Below are 15,102 nucleotides of genomic sequence, written 5' to 3' on the forward strand. Positions count from 1 at the left end.
GGAGGACACCGTCCTTTCCTCCTGGCACCCTGCTGACCTCCATTCTTCTGTTGAGGGATGCCTTTTCCCGGCTGCAGGGGTGGATCCGGCGGTGCGGACACTGAGTACATACGGTCACCCTGTGGCCAAGGGCAATAACAGCTCAGCAAGGCATCGCCCCCGCCTTGGGAAATGAGCTTCTCTCTTTTCCTTTCTGCTCTCTTTCCTCTTTCCAGTGACACAGCTTCAGATGAAAATGAGGCTCCGCATCTGGAACCTTTCTGGTTGTTTAATGAACCCAGACTACAGGGGAGTCCCTGAATGGACTTAACCTTTCCAGGGTTGGGGGTGCCTTGGTATTATCTTCATATCACATGGTACAGTTTATCAGGTTTTCTGTTGAGTCTTTCTTTTCACCCTCGTTCTGTAATGAGCCCGCTGGGAGGCTTGACCAGGGTTGTTTATGTTTATAGGTGGGAAACCAAGCCCCAAGCGGCCTGCTTGCAGATCATATTAGGTGGTCAGGACTAGGTCTGTAGCCGGGGGCCTTTGAGTACAGGAGTGCACTAAAGCTCTTTTTTTTTTTGGCTGCATGGATTTCGGGATCTTGGTACCCCGACCAGGGATTGAACCCGGGCCCCCTGCGATGGGGGCGTGGAGTCTTAACCACTGGACCACCAGGGAAGTTCCCCCAAAATCTTTTTTTTTCCTTAAAATATTTATTTATTTGGCTGCGCTGGGTCTTAAGTAGGGGCACGCGGGATTTTTTTTTTTTTTTTTTCTTTAGTTGCGGCATGCATGTGGGATCTTAGTTCCCCAACCAGGGATTGAACCCGGGCCCCCTGCATTGGGAGCGTGGAGTCTTAACCACTGGACCACCAGGGAAGTCCCCAAAAGTCTTTCTTAAGGTCATTGTTTAAAGTGTAAAAATCCTGAGGATTTTATAAAATTACGTGCCATCCCCCCCACTTCTCTGAAATCCATATGAAGTACCAGAAGTCTCAGCTTGGCCATAGACACACTCATGATGTTTCTAATATTTGGATGATCCTCTGTAAGCTAGAGGTCAGCAGACTTTTTTCTGCAGACGGTCAGGGTCGATGTTTTTGGCTTTGTGGACCGAACCCCTCCTCTCTGCTGTCGTGGCATGAGAGCAGCCATAGACAACGCGGAAAGGCAGGGGGGTTGCGCCCCAGCAGGCGGTGGTTTTCACAGTGCGGCCCCCAGACCAGCAGCATCAGTCTGACCCGGGGCCTTGTTAGAAACGCAGAGTCCTGGCCCCTGCTGGCAGACCTGCTGAACCCCAAACTGGCGCTCGGTCGGGAATCCTCCTGGGGATTCTGACGCTGGCTCCAGTTTGAGAACTGCTGCTCTAGAAACGTGTGACTCACCTGCCATTTATATCGGAATCAACAGGCGCCATGCTGCTGAATCAGGGTTGCTGGTGCCTAGGAATCTGAATTGTAACAGTGGCCCCAAGATGGTCTTATGCCCGTGGGATAAGAACCAGTTTCTAAAGCAGGACTAGTTCGGACCAGTAGAGGAGATGGGGGAAGTGTCAGGGAACTTCTGAAACCTCAGCTGCGACTTGCTTGGGGTGGCGGGTAGTGAGAAGAGGGTGATGTGGGAGATTGGGGCGGGGGTGGCCTTGTGTCACCTTATTGTGAACGGTGCCTGGAGTCCCTGGTCCCAGAAGGTGGATTTCTTTCTCCCCACCCCTCATGTGGGTCCCAGAGCCGGGAGTTTCTGGAACTGAAGTTCAGCCCTTCTGTTAATAGCTGTCGGACACCACATTTCCTAATGCCTGTGTTCGGTATTTGAAATGAAAACAGGTCAAGAGCACACTGTGTGTTTCCTTCGATATAAACGTCCAGCGCAGGTAGACGCACAGAGACAGAGCTGACGGGCAGTCGTCGGGGGGAGGAATGGGGTGATGAAAATATGCTGGAATCAGAGAGTGGTGGTGGCTGCACCGCTCCGAGCATACTAAACCTCACTGGGTTTCCTCTTTTTTTAAATTAATTTTTATTGGAGTAGAGCTGATTTACAATGTTGCATTAGTTTCAGGTGTACAGCACAGTGAATCAGTTATATGTATACCTGTATCCACTCTCTTTTAGATTCTTTTCCCATAGAGGCCATGACAGAGTATTGAGGTGACTTCCCTGTGCTGTACCGTAGGTCCTGTTAGTTACCTATTTTGTATATGGTTTTACTCTTTGAAGGGGTGAATTTTATGGTATGTGACTTATAGCCCAATAAAGTTGTTACTTACCATAAGGAAATGGGTCAACGTGTTCAGCCTTATCCTTGAGTTGCCCAGACCTGGCGGAGAGGAGGCTGATGGGAAGGCCCCTCCTAGGGCTCGTCCTGTGGGCCGGCCCTCCACACCCCTCACCATGCATGTCACAGGGATTCCTCTGCTGGTGCTGGGTGGACCCACAGGCAGACAGCCTGGGGTCTCAGAGTCAGCCCTTGGGCTGGGGGAGGGGCCCACGCTGTTCCTGCAGGTAAGTGGCAGGGGAGGGGGCCGCCGTGGGTGAGGTGGGCGCTGAGAGCCCGGGAAGGTTTTTTAAAAATAATTAATTAATTAATTTTTGAACGTGTTGGGTCTTCGTTTCTGTGCGGGGGCTTTCTCCAGTTGCGGCGAGCGGGGGCCACTCCTCATCGCGGTGCGCGGGCCTCTCCCGTTGCGGAGCACAGGCTCCAGACGCGCAGGCTCAGTAGTTGTGGCGCGCGGGCTTAGTTGCTCCGCGGCGTGTGGGATCTTCCCGGACCGGGGCTCGAACCCGTGTCCCCTGCCTTCTCAACCACTGTGCCACCAGGGAAGATTTTTAAGCAGGAGGTGATGGCGGGGCTCTCTCTGCAGCAGAGGGCAGATGGGTGCGGGGGTGTGGGCCGGGGTCGGATTGCTGCGGGCTCCTGGTGCCGATAGAGAGAAGGCAAGGGATCTGAGTGGTGCCCCGGGGCACAGCAGGGTCCACCTAGCGCTTGGCTGGAGGATGCTGGAGATGCCCTGAAGGAACTGGGTGGCTGCAGGTGCTGGTCCCCTCTCCCGTCCCGTTTGGTGGAGGCCCGGGGCTGCACGGCCATGGGAGTCCCAGCTCCTACGTGCAGGTGGCACCTCTAGAAAGCCCCGGGGAGGGAGCAGGTGTGTTCCAGGGCAGACCTGGCCCCTCCTCTTTGCCCAGGTGTAGGTGGGGTGAAGGGCAGGTGTGGACTCAACACACTTGCCCAGGGCCACGTGGAGCAGGTGTGCCAGGGGCGCCTCCCCTGGGCCTCTGTGACTTCCGGAGGGTTCCCGACAGACACTTGGCTTGCTCTGCTGCTGTGTTTTCCATGCTTGGTCCTAGCTGCTTCGAAAGGAACGGAATCAGTTGGAAAAAAAACTCCCTTTGAGTGTAATAATTATTGAAAAGTAGGTGTCTAGTTCAACCATTTGAGTCACTTTGACTCAATTTTTGTCCTTTTTTTTTTTTCCCCCCTCCTTTTTATGAAACATCAGTCAAAATAAGGATGTCACAAACAAAACAAAGGCTAGGTATTGGCTGGGCTTCTCTGGAAGGGAAGATTAGAGTCGTTTTGTTTTTCTTGTTTTAAATAACATGCAGCCAGCGATATCCTGGTGAGGATTAAATGTCATAATGATGATTTCAGGAGCTCTAGAAGTGAGGAGATAGCTGAAAGTTCAGATGCCCCTTTCATTAAAAAGAGTTAGGAAGAGTGTCTGTACATGGACGTGTGTTCACCATTGAAGGGATTACAGACCACGTGTAGAAATGACCTCTGTGCATAACAGAGAAAACAGTAATTTAAAAGTTCAGTAAATATCAAACAGCCCTGGGCTGACAGCCTGCACTTTGAGGCCCCAGTTCCAGTCGTAGTATTGAAAGCTAGACTTCCCTTGTAATTTAGCCCCAAAAGCTGTAGCCCAATATAAATAATATGAATCCCCACAAAACTGTAACTCGTCAAATGAACCACCTAATTTTGCACAGATCAGTAACCATTCTGGTTATGTGACTTCTGCCAAATTGATTGCACTCTAGAATAAAAATCGATGGCTGTGTAATTGAATAAATCTTTTCCATGCTTTGTTCTCTTACCTTTCTTGTTATTCTTAATTGTAGATTGTATTTTTAAAAAAAATTTTATATTTATTTATTTATTTGGTTGCTCTGGGTCTTAGCTGCGTCAGGCGGGCTCCTTAGTTGTGGCTCGCTGGCTCCTCAGTTGTGGCATGCATGTGGGATCTAGTTCCCTGACCAGGGATCGAACCCTGGTCCCCGGCATTCATTGGGAGCGTGGAGTCTTAACCACTGTGCCACCAGGGGAGTCCGTTGTAGATTGTATTTAAATTGTTACTAGATTGTATTTTTTTTTTTTTTTTTTTTTGCGGTACGCGGGCCTCTCACTGTTGTGGCCTCTCCCGTTGCGGAGCACAGGCTCCGGACGCGCAGGCTCAGCGGCCACGGCTCGCGGGCCCAGCCGCTCCGCGGCACGTGGGATCTTCCCGGACCAGGGCACGAACCCGCGTCCCCCGCATCGGCAGGTGGACTCTCAGCCACTGCGCCGCCAGGGAAGCCCTAGATTGTATTTTTATAGTTGTGCCTTTAATTCATTAAAATTATATGCTGTGAAAAGGTATTACTTTTCAGGTATTACTTTTCTCAGAAAGAGGGAGGATCTGAGAAAGTCATTTTTCGGTTTTTGGCTATGTTTTGTTCTTGGTGGTAATCAGGAAATCATGTTTCAGATTTAAATAAACATCATTTAGGTTTTAGGCGAACGAGGTTAGTACATTCTGGGTTTTCCCTCAAATCGTTCTAGTTTAATTGTTTAAGCGTTTAAAAAAAAATCATTGATTTCTAGCGAGAGAGGGGAAACACGTTAAGTTCAGATACATAAAACCTAGAAGTCTTCCATTGATTCTCCCCGCCTCCCAGGAATGATGCGTTTGGACAAAAGTAATTGCACGGAACCTTTCTTAGTTCCAGAATTTAGAGCCTCCCAGTCCAGGGAGCAATGGTGGAAAGCGAGAGAAGCATTCTGGGGACTGGAATGCCTGCGAGCGGATCAGCAGCCCCGCTGTGCTTCTGTGATCCCAGCACACAAGAATTCTGCCCTTTGGCACCGTGCAGGGTCTTGATTGGGCCAGGCCAGTTAATGTAGCTGTTTTCCCCCAGTCAGACGCTGCATTAGGGTTCAGAACCTGGGCAGGGGGGTAGGGAGAGCCTCTCAAGCCAAACACTCCCAGAAGTCCCAGGTGGGATGCAAGGGAGTGCCACCCACCGGGACCGCCAGCATCTCCGCCGAGGCTGGTGATGCTCTGCTGAGAGGAATGAAGCAGTCTCCCTTCTTGCAACGCAGGAGCTCATTTTCAGACGTGCTGGAGTAAAAGCAGGAAAGATTTTGGACTTCCCTGGTGGCGCAGTGGTTGCGCGTCCGCCTGCCGATGCAAGAAAACACAGATGTGTTCCTCTCATTTAAGAATGTGTAAGGGCTTCCCTGGTGGCGCAGTGGTTGAGGTTCGGCCTGCGAATGCAGGGGACGCGGGTTCGAGCCCCGGTCTGGGAGGATCCCACGTGCCGCGGAGCAGCCGGGCCCGTGCCCCACGGCTGCTGACCCTGCGTGCGCTCTGGAGCCCGAGAGCCACAACTGCTGAGCCCACGTGCCGCAGCTGCTGAAGCCCGCGTGCCTGGAGCCCGTGCTCCGCAACGGGAGAGGCCACCCGATGAGAAGTCCGCGCGCTGCAACGAAGAGTAGCCCCCGTTCCCCGCAACCGGAGGGAGCCTGCGTGCAGCACCAAGGACCCAGTGCAGCCAAAAATGAAAACAAATAAATAAATTTATTTAAAAAAAAAAAAAAAGCAGGAAAGATTTCTCCTGGATGAAAGATCACTATTCTTCCATCAGGAGCTTTGGAAAAATAACCCCTCAATATCAAAATACAAAGGTTATGGAATAATATGTGCTTGGAGTAGCTGTAAAGGGCTCGATCTAGAAACTTCAAGTTTCAAAAATTTCTCTGTGCAGCTCAGTATTAAAGAAAAAAACCAGACTGCTCTTGAACAAAATGAAAGGAATTGCAAGGAATGTATTTTAAGCCTGCTTCATTGACTGGGGTAATTACCCATGATTCTGTCTTCTGAGTAGAGACCACCTTCATTGTGTACTTAGTTTGTGCTTCAAGAAAACAGTATTTGCACAGATACCCTCCTGATAGCATGAAATTTTAGCTTTTAAAGCTTTTTGGGTTCTTGCTAAGTGGTGAGAATCTGGGGTTCTATTCCCATCATCCACTTGGCAGTGAGAAAATTAATGGGCTGACATTTTAGGGAAACTTACACGCGTGGTTACTTCTCTTCCTGTGTTTATATCCACAGTGACAAAAATGCACCCCGGCTAGCTCATTGTTGAGGAACTTGGGTGTTAAGGACAGTCTGCACGGCCGGCCCTCGACCCTGGGTGCTCAGGCTGTGTTCATGGCACCGTCTGTATTGCATGAGAGCAAAGGGAGGAGCTGCTTCCCTTCGAGAGGAAGAACCTGTGGGTGTGTTTGAAGCTCTCCCGGTCACTCCACCTTGACCTGTGGCCTCCTGCAGCTGTATGACCCCCTTAGCATGAGCTTCGCCAGGTAGCAACTCCAGGGCCTGGCAGCTTGGGCCCAGCATTCCCCTGGGAGCTGCTTCCCCACTTCACTGTCCAGCGCCTGACACGTTTTAGCTACTCAGCGAATGTGTTACGCAACGGCCTTTGTCAAAGTCAAGGGCACCTTTCTTCCTTTTACTTTCTTTTTGCATATTGGGTTTGTTTTTCTTTTTTTCTTCATTTTTTTAACACCTTTATTGGAATATAATTGCTTTACAATGGTGTAGTTAGTTTCTGCTGTATAACAAAGTGAATCAGCTCTACATATACGTATATCCCCATATCTCCTCCTCCTTGCACCTCCCTCCCACCCTCCCGATCCCACCCCTCTAGGTGGTCACAGAGCACCGAGCTGATCTCCCTGTGCTCTGCGGCTGCTTCCCACTAGCTATCTGTTTGACATTTGGTAGTGTATATAGGTCCATGGCAAAGCAGGTTTGTGGTCATCCAAAGTGAGCTCTTTGTGGATAACCTAGCTGTATGTGTCACCGCTGGGCTCGGGTGACCCAGACAGAAGAGCTTGATATAAGGTAACCATAACATCTGAAGTTTACACCAAATGACTTTTCTTTGATAGCTCTCATTTTACTTGTGTCAGATCTCGATTTCTAAGAATAACTTTACTTTCATTTAAACACAGTAACAACAACAATAACACAATCACTGCATAGATTCTCACTTTTCACAAGATGAGCAAGAGTTGGGAAATCTCGTCCAAAGGCGCAGATGCATTTGTAAGATGCACCGTGGCAGGCTAGGGATGCCGAGCCTTAAAGCCTCTGGTCAACTTTAAAACCCGAGTGACCCTGACTCCTGGAAGTGTCACTGTAGGTTTGGGGTATGTACGGGAAAGGGCGGGGCTTTACAGTTCTTCTGGGCGGTGGGGGGGGGGGGGCCGGTGGATTGAAACCCTGGCTGCACATTGGAATCACCTGGGGGAGGGAGGGGCTTTGAACGCTGTGGATGCCTGGCCACAGCCTAGGCCAGTTAAGTCGGGGTCTCGGGGGTGGCCCAGTGTCAGTGACTCTAAAGCTGGCCAGGAGATGTGAATGTGCAACCAGGGGGCGAATCACGGCCTTGCATTTTAGTTTTTACTCGTGTTGGTAGGTTTACAGACGGGCACCAAGAGCTCCCTGCAAAACTCAAGAAGAAGATTCAGTCCATCTGGCCAGAGGTCCTCCGGGTACCCTTACAGGTGTGTTTTCTGAACCCGAGGAGGCATGTTTTCAGCCTGGCCAGAGGTGGCAATGAACAGAGCTGTCCTGCGGCCATGGGACACAGGCCAGGGCAGGGAAGCAGGGTCAAGCTCTGGCTGGGTTCTGGTGGCCGAGGGGGTCACGGGAAGCAGGGGCGGGGTGGGGTGGGGGGCAGCCTGCGTGCTGAGGCTGGAGCCGAGGGATTTTAACACAGCAGGAGAGCCGGGGTGCTGAGCTGTGCTTATGGGGTCCTGGCTGCCAGTTGCAGGGCTGCCAGGTGCCGGGGTAGACGCTTGAAGCGGGCATTCTCTAGGTGGGGTTTCGGAGTCAGCAGCGTTCTCCTCAGGGAGCTTGTCAGAGCTGCAGAGTATCAGGCCCTGCCCCCGACCCGCTGCTTCACAAACTGCACCAGAAACTCAGGGTGGGGGGAGCTTAGCAGGGTGCGTTTAAGGCCCCTCCGGGGGCTCCTGTTTGTAGCCCAGGTTTGGGAACCTCGGCTGTATATCCTTTCTCTCGCTTACTCTTCGCGTCTGCTCTGTGGAAGCACTTGTTATTCTGTAACACGTTACAGCTGAGGAGATCCTGCTTTTACATTTTCCAGCTGCTGGAAATAGAGGCTCGGGGATATATCGGTCCAGGGCAGCGAAGTTGGTGGATGGGGGAGCTGCGAGCCGCGGTCAGCCGGGTGCCCCGGGGCTCTGGGCGCGGGCGCAGGACTTGGGGCCACTTGGAAAGCCCCTGCACCCCAAGTCCATCACCTTTATGACATCTCCTTCCAGGGCTGACAGGATTAAATGAAGTGTGAGGTATGTAAACGTGGGACCAGCAGTTGGTGTTAATAGATGGTTAGCTTTTGTCGTTTTTTTAATCTTTTTAAAGGTTACATGCTGTGTGCTTCCATTTATTTGATATTCTTCTTTTTTAAAATAAATTTGTGTATTTTATTTATTTATTTTTGGCTGCGTTGGGTCTGTTGCCGCGCGCCGGCTTTCTCTAGCTGTGGCGAGCGGGGGCTGCTCTTCGCTGAGGTGCGCGGGCTTCTCGTTGCGGTGGCTTCTCTTGTTGCGGAGCACGGGCTCCAGGCACGAGGGCTTTAGTAGTTGTGGCACATGGGCTCAGTAGTTGTTGCTTGTGGGCTCTAGAGCGCAGGCTCACTAGTTGTGGCGCACGGGCTTAGTTGCCCCGCGGCATGTGGGATCTCCCCGGACCCGTGTCCCTTGCATTGGCAGGTGGATTCTCAACCACTGCGCCACCAGGGAAGCCCAGATGGTTAGCTTTTAACATACACTTATGCGGCCCTTGTGGGGGGTTACTTTCTACTTTATGCCCTGCGGTAGCGCTGTCGGTTTTTTAACAACATCATGGCCTGTGTATACATATACGCAAGTCTGTAAACACAAGATAGTAAAGCAGTGGTTATTTCCATTTGAACAGGCACATAGGAGACAAAGCAGGGGTAGCGTAAAGACCTTAGAATTATGCATGAGTTAGGAAACAGGATGCTTGTGAATTGAGCTTAGACAGGCACTTAAAATCTCTGGACGCATGGGCTTCCCTGGTGGCGCAGCGGTTAAGAATCCGCCTGCCGCAGGCTGCCCCGGTGCCGCCGTGATCGTCCCTGTGCGCTGCTTCACGGCCGGCAAGATCGCCGGCAGCAAGTGGGAGGCCAACCTGGGGCTGCTGCAGGCCGAGGACACCGAGGGGGGGGCGCCCTGGATGCGCTGGGCCTGAAGCGCTACTGCTGCCGCCGCATGCTTCTGGCCCACGTGGACCTGATCGAGAAGCTGCTCAACTCCGCGCCCCTGGAGAAGTGACTCCGGCTCGGCAGGCTGCGTCTCGCCCACGGCTCGTTCCCTGGAGGTGTGGGGAGCTGGAAGCAAGGCCCGCCCGCCCGTGGCCCTGTCGGCATGGGTCTCCCTCTCTGGAAAGAACCATCCAGTAAATGTTTTTGAGGACCACCACAAAAAAAAAAAAAAAAAAAAAAAAAAAAAATAGAGCCCGTGCTCCGCAACGAGAGAAGCCACCGCAATGAGAAGCCCGCAGACCGCAACGAAGAGTAGCCCCCTCTCGTTGCAACTAGAGAAAGCCCGCGTGCAGCAACGAAGACCCAACGCAGCCAAAAATAAAATAAATAAAAAATAAATAAATTTTAAAAAATAGTAATTAAAAAAAAAAATCTCTGGACACAGTTCTCTTCTACCTCTAAACTTGGCGTGCACAGGGTGGTTTGAGCGGTGGGCCAGAGCGTGTTAGAAATGTCACAGCGACACCAGTCGGATCCCCCGCTTTTCAGCGCCCTTGCAGTAGCTGTGATTGGTGTGTTTGGCCAGGCGGACGCCTGGTCAGAGGTGGCAATGAACAGAGCTGTCCTGCGGCCATGGAATCCCGGGGGTGCCCAGTCATCATGGTGGGAGAGGTGGTACCGGGGCCATCGTCTGTCCAAACAGCAGGTGGCTACACACTTGCTTCCCTTTCAGTCTTTAGGGTGACAAGGGCCCACTGAGGGTTCTAGGGCTCACAGGCTGGGAGTCCATCCTAGTACAAGAGAGTTTTTTTTTTTTTTTTTTTTTTTAATATGAAAACTGGAACAGAGAACTTCAGGGTTGAGAAATTGCTTTTGGCTGAAGGTGAATCACAAATGAGGGTATTTTCTGAAGTGCCTGCGTGCCACAGCTACTGAAGCTTGCGCGCCTAGAGCCCGTGCTCCGCAACGAGAGAAGCCACCGCAATGAGAAGCCCGCAGACCGCAACGAAGAGTAGCCCCCTCTCGTTGCAACTAGAGAAAGCCCGCGTGCAGCAACGAAGACCCAACGCAGCCAAAAATAAAATAAATAAAAAATAAATAAATTTTAAAAAATAGTAATTAAAAAAAAAAATCTCTGGACACAGTTCTCTTCTACCTCTAAACTTGGCGTGCACAGGGTGGTTTGAGCGGTGGGCCAGAGCGTGTTAGAAATGTCACAGCGACACCAGTCGGATCCCCCGCTTTTCAGCGCCCTTGCAGTAGCTGTGATTGGTGTGTTTGGCCAGGCGGACGCCTGGTCAGAGGTGGCAATGAACAGAGCTGTCCTGCGGCCATGGAATCCCGGGGGTGCCCAGTCATCATGGTGGGAGAGGTGGTACCGGGGCCATCGTCTGTCCAAACAGCAGGTGGCTACACACTTGCTTCCCTTTCAGTCTTTAGGGTGACAAGGGCCCACTGAGGGTTCTAGGGCTCACAGGCTGGGAGTCCATCCTAGTACAAGAGAGTTTTTTTTTTTTTTTTTTTTTTTAATATGAAAACTGGAACAGAGAACTTCAGGGTTGAGAAATTGCTTTTGGCTGAAGGTGAATCACAAATGAGGGTATTTTCTGAAGTTAGCGTCTAAGTCAGGTTGAAAGTGTGATTCCGACTGAGAAAAGGGGCGTGTATACCTGTTTGTCGGGGCACAGTTACCTGAATGCTTATTATGACATATCCCAGTTGGGGTAGGTACCGAGGTTAGTCACGCCGAGTGTTTCCAGGGTGAGAAAACCCAGGACTGGGATCTCACACGTATGATTCAGGCGTCAGGTTCAGTTGGGAGAGCATTTCCAGCCAGTGCTCCTGAGGGTCGAGAGCTACTAGCTTCAGAAAATGGTCAGATTATCTCAGATTTCCGGCGGCATGTGCAGGTGCTTCTGAGGGTTTGGGCTCGGAAGAGGTAGGGGATTCGCCTTTTGCACTTTGTCAGTGAACGTGATCAGGTTGGCAGGAGATGGAAAGGAACGCTCAAACCCGGGGCCAGGCGCAGGCGGGCCGGGGCTGCTTTCTCTGACGAGTCTTGTGGGGCTCTGTGCTGGTTTCCTGTGGCTAGAGTGTCTGTGCCGGTCGCCGGGACAGCTGGTGATGTCGGCAGGCTTGGTAGTTAGGAAGCCGTTCGTTCAGAAGCAGGCCGACGCGGTAGGGAGCGGGCAAAGCCCGTTCGGGAAGTCGCCACGAGCTGGCAAAGCAGCCAAGCCCGAGCGTGGAGCACGTGTGTGGCTGTGAACGGGGAGCGTGCGGCGGGGCCGTGAGTCACCGGGCGCCCCTGCTGGTCCAGCATCGAAGGGTGCACCGTGCTCTGCGGCCCTGTCACTGGCTGCCAGCCGGCGTCGTCCTGAGGCCCCCCCGGCTGGCTGATTCACCAGCTGCTCCCCCGGCCGAGGTTAAGGTGTCAAGTGTTTGATGTCTCTTGTTTGTGTCTAGGCCACAGGAGAAACCCACCTAATAAATGGGTCAAAGGGAGGGTCAGGGCTTATTCCTCCCGGTTTCCGCGGCAGGAGTGGCCAGATGCGAGGGTTTCTCGCCGTGACCAGCGGCGCGCTTGAAGAGGAGAGAAGCGAGTCGCCAGGACCGCGGGGAATGTTTTTCCTTCAGCTTCTAGCCAGTGTTTTCTGGTATCGCTCTGGTAAAGGGAAACTGCAGGCAATCCTTAGACCCTGTCTACTAGGAAGTGACACACCTGAAAACCGCAGCCTGGTGCAGAGCTCACCAAGCACCCTTAACTGTCTGCCTGGGCCAGCAGGCTGGTTTCATCGGGAACAGATGGACCTCAGTGGGGAGGGGGCGTTCTCTCACCAGCCGTTTCTCATTGCCCGTCTGGGGAAATGAAAGCTTGCCGCGGTTTCTCTCTGGCTTTCCTGTTAAGACTAGTCACGCTAGACCCGTGACCAGTCTCTCCTCTAAGAGTTGAGAATTCCATTCTGAGTTTTTCCAGTATTTCCGAAATTCCCCTCTCCTAGGTCATGATGCTGAAAATAGTTCAGAATCCTAGGTGTGACGTCTGAGCTGCAGACTCTTTTTGCTTGTAACCTTATCGCGAATCCCTCGACATTTTTAGCCTCCCCTTACCCGCAGGGACCTCATAACCCTAAGCACTTAGCTGCTAAGACATTGACCACCGAGTGGTGACCCGCAGGCACGTTCGTACATGTGGCTGATGACGGGAACAGAGGTCCTGAGAGAGCCGGACCATTTCGGTTGCAGGGAGCCAAAGCGTATTGTTAATACCCTGAGTAGGAAAGGGAATACGCGCGGTCACCCAGCTGGGACAGCTCCGAGACGCATCAGGCACGATGGGAGAGCGGCTTGTGCCAACGCTGGGGGCCCGTGTCTCCCTCCACCACCTCCTTAGGTCTGATTGTGTCCCTCCTGCTGGTGGCTTCTCGGGCAGACTTCCCCACGGGATGGGAAGGGTGGCTGCACGGGGCCCGGGGGCATGTGCTCTACAGGCCTGCCTTCTCAGAGGGCGGGTCCTTTCCTCCCTGTCAGGCCTCACAGAGGGGCTCACCTAGACTGCAGCCAGGGGTGACTCTGTCCCACACACATCTGGTGATGTCTGGAGGCCCTTCTGTCAGCTGAGGGGGAAGGTGGCCCCTGGCATCTGGTGGGGAGAGGCCAGGGATGCTGCTCGCTGCGCTGCAGCGCACAGGGCGCCCCGCCGCAGAGAGCGGTCCATCCCGGCGTGTCAGTAGTGCCGCGTCGGGAACCACAACGCCAGACCCGGCGACCGGTCCCTTGCCTGGGTTCAGAGGTGTGCCTTCGTCGTTGGGAAAGGGGCAGGGCAGACAGGACGGTGCTGGGGACACCTGTGGGGGACAGATGGTTTCCTCAAGAGGAGGCAATGTTGACAGACAGAAAGGAATCTCTGGAGTTAGCTGCTAGGTGTGGGCCCCCGGGGGGCCCTTCCTTTGTGTTCTCCGGAGCAGTGAGTACGCAGCGGACGCTCCGTAGACGCTTGCTAAGATGCATGGAAGTTGCGGATGCGTCTGGAGCTCTTCAGGCAGGATTGCACAGCTCAGCATTTACTGCTGTGGCCAGGTGTGAGGAGTTTTGGGAACGTACTGCAGATCAAGCAAGGGTAATTGATGAGCTCTGCAAAGTCATCTGACCCTGCCCCTCAGTGCCCTCCCCAGCCCCCTTTCTCTGCCTTGGTTTTGTTTTGTTTTTTTTTTAAAATAAATTTATTTTATTTATTTATTTTTGGCTGCGTTAGGTCTTTGTTGCGCGGGCTTTCTCTAGTTGCGGCGAGGGGAGGCTACTCTTTGTTGCGGTGCACGGGCTTCTCGCTGGATGGCTTCTCTTGTGGAGCACGGGTTCTAGGCGCGCGGGCTTCAGCAGTTGTGGCTCGCGGGCTCAGTAGTTGTGGCTCGCGGGCTCTAGAGCGCAGGCTCAGTAGTTGTGGCGCACGGGCTTAGTTGCTCCGCGGCATGTGGGATCTTCCCGGACCGGGGCTCGAACCCGTGTCCCCTGCATTGGCAGGCGGATTCTTAACCACTGTGCCACCAGGGAAGCCCTCTGCCTGGGTTTTGTTTGTACAGACCTTGCCGCTTTGTCAGCTATTTTTACACCCACTCTTTTTCCCTGCCCGGTAGGTACCGTTTCTTAGTTAAACCCCCCTCCGTTTCTTCACGTGTCATCTGCAGACCCTGATGATGTCATAGGGCAAGAAGGGACTGGGAGTTACACACCCTCGTGTGATGGAGAAAACACCGAAGTCCAGGGAAGTAAAGGACACTCCCCAAGGTCACACAGCTGGTTTTGGGCAGGATAATGCTACAAGGAGGTTTGTTTGGGGCTGTTTCTTAAAAAAAAAATAATAATAATAATAACACGAATGACACAATTATATGGTTACTTTAAAAAAAAATTTTATTTATTTATTTTTGGCTGCGTTGGGTCTTCGTTGCTGCGCGCGGCCTTTCTCTAGTTGCGGTGAGCCGGGGCTGCTCTTCGTTGCGGTGCGCGGGCTTCTCTTTGCAGTGGCTTCTCTTGTTGCGGAGCACGGGCTCTAGGCGCGGGGGCTTCGGTAGTTGTGGTGCATGGACTCAGTAGTCATGGTGCACGGGCTTCGTTGCTCCGCGGCATGTGGGATATTCCCGGACCAGGGCTCGAACCCCTGTCTCCTGCATTGGCGGGTGATTCCTAACCACTGCGCCACCAGGGAAGACCCTATATAGTTACTTCTAAAGAGTCATAAAAACAATGGTAGTGGATATGGATTAAAAAAAGCAATAATTATTCCAGCCTGGGGTTTCAGAGACTTGTGCAAAATAGATGCAGGCTTACCTCCTTCTTTTTTTTTTTTGGTGTTTTTTTTTTTTGGTGGTACGCGGGCCTCTCACTGTTGTGGCCTCTCCCGTTGCGGAGCACAGGCTCTGGACGCGCAGGCCCAGTGGCCATATGCTCACGGGCCCAGCCGCTCCGCGGCATGTGGGATCCTCCCAGACCGGGGCGCGAACCCGGTTCCCCTGCATCGGCAGGCGGACGTGCAACC

At 52.7% G+C, this 15,102-nt stretch overlaps 1 protein-coding gene and 1 pseudogene across 2 annotated transcripts in view; both read left to right on the plus strand.

Annotated features, from left to right (window-relative positions):
• The window catches only part of SHROOM2 (shroom family member 2), a 156,215-nt gene that overhangs the window by 17,570 nt on the left and 123,543 nt on the right, over positions 1–15,102 (plus strand). The window lies entirely within an intron of this gene.
• On the plus strand, positions 9,029–9,781 carry LOC102976288 (DNA-directed RNA polymerases I, II, and III subunit RPABC5-like; annotated as a pseudogene). Its single transcript, XR_008617978.1, has one exon. The product of XR_008617978.1 is annotated as a DNA-directed RNA polymerases I, II, and III subunit RPABC5-like (transcript).

The sequence above is a fragment of the Physeter macrocephalus genome, chromosome 7 (assembly GCF_002837175.3).
Source record: "Physeter macrocephalus isolate SW-GA chromosome 7, ASM283717v5, whole genome shotgun sequence".
NCBI lineage: Eukaryota > Metazoa > Chordata > Mammalia > Artiodactyla > Physeteridae > Physeter > Physeter macrocephalus.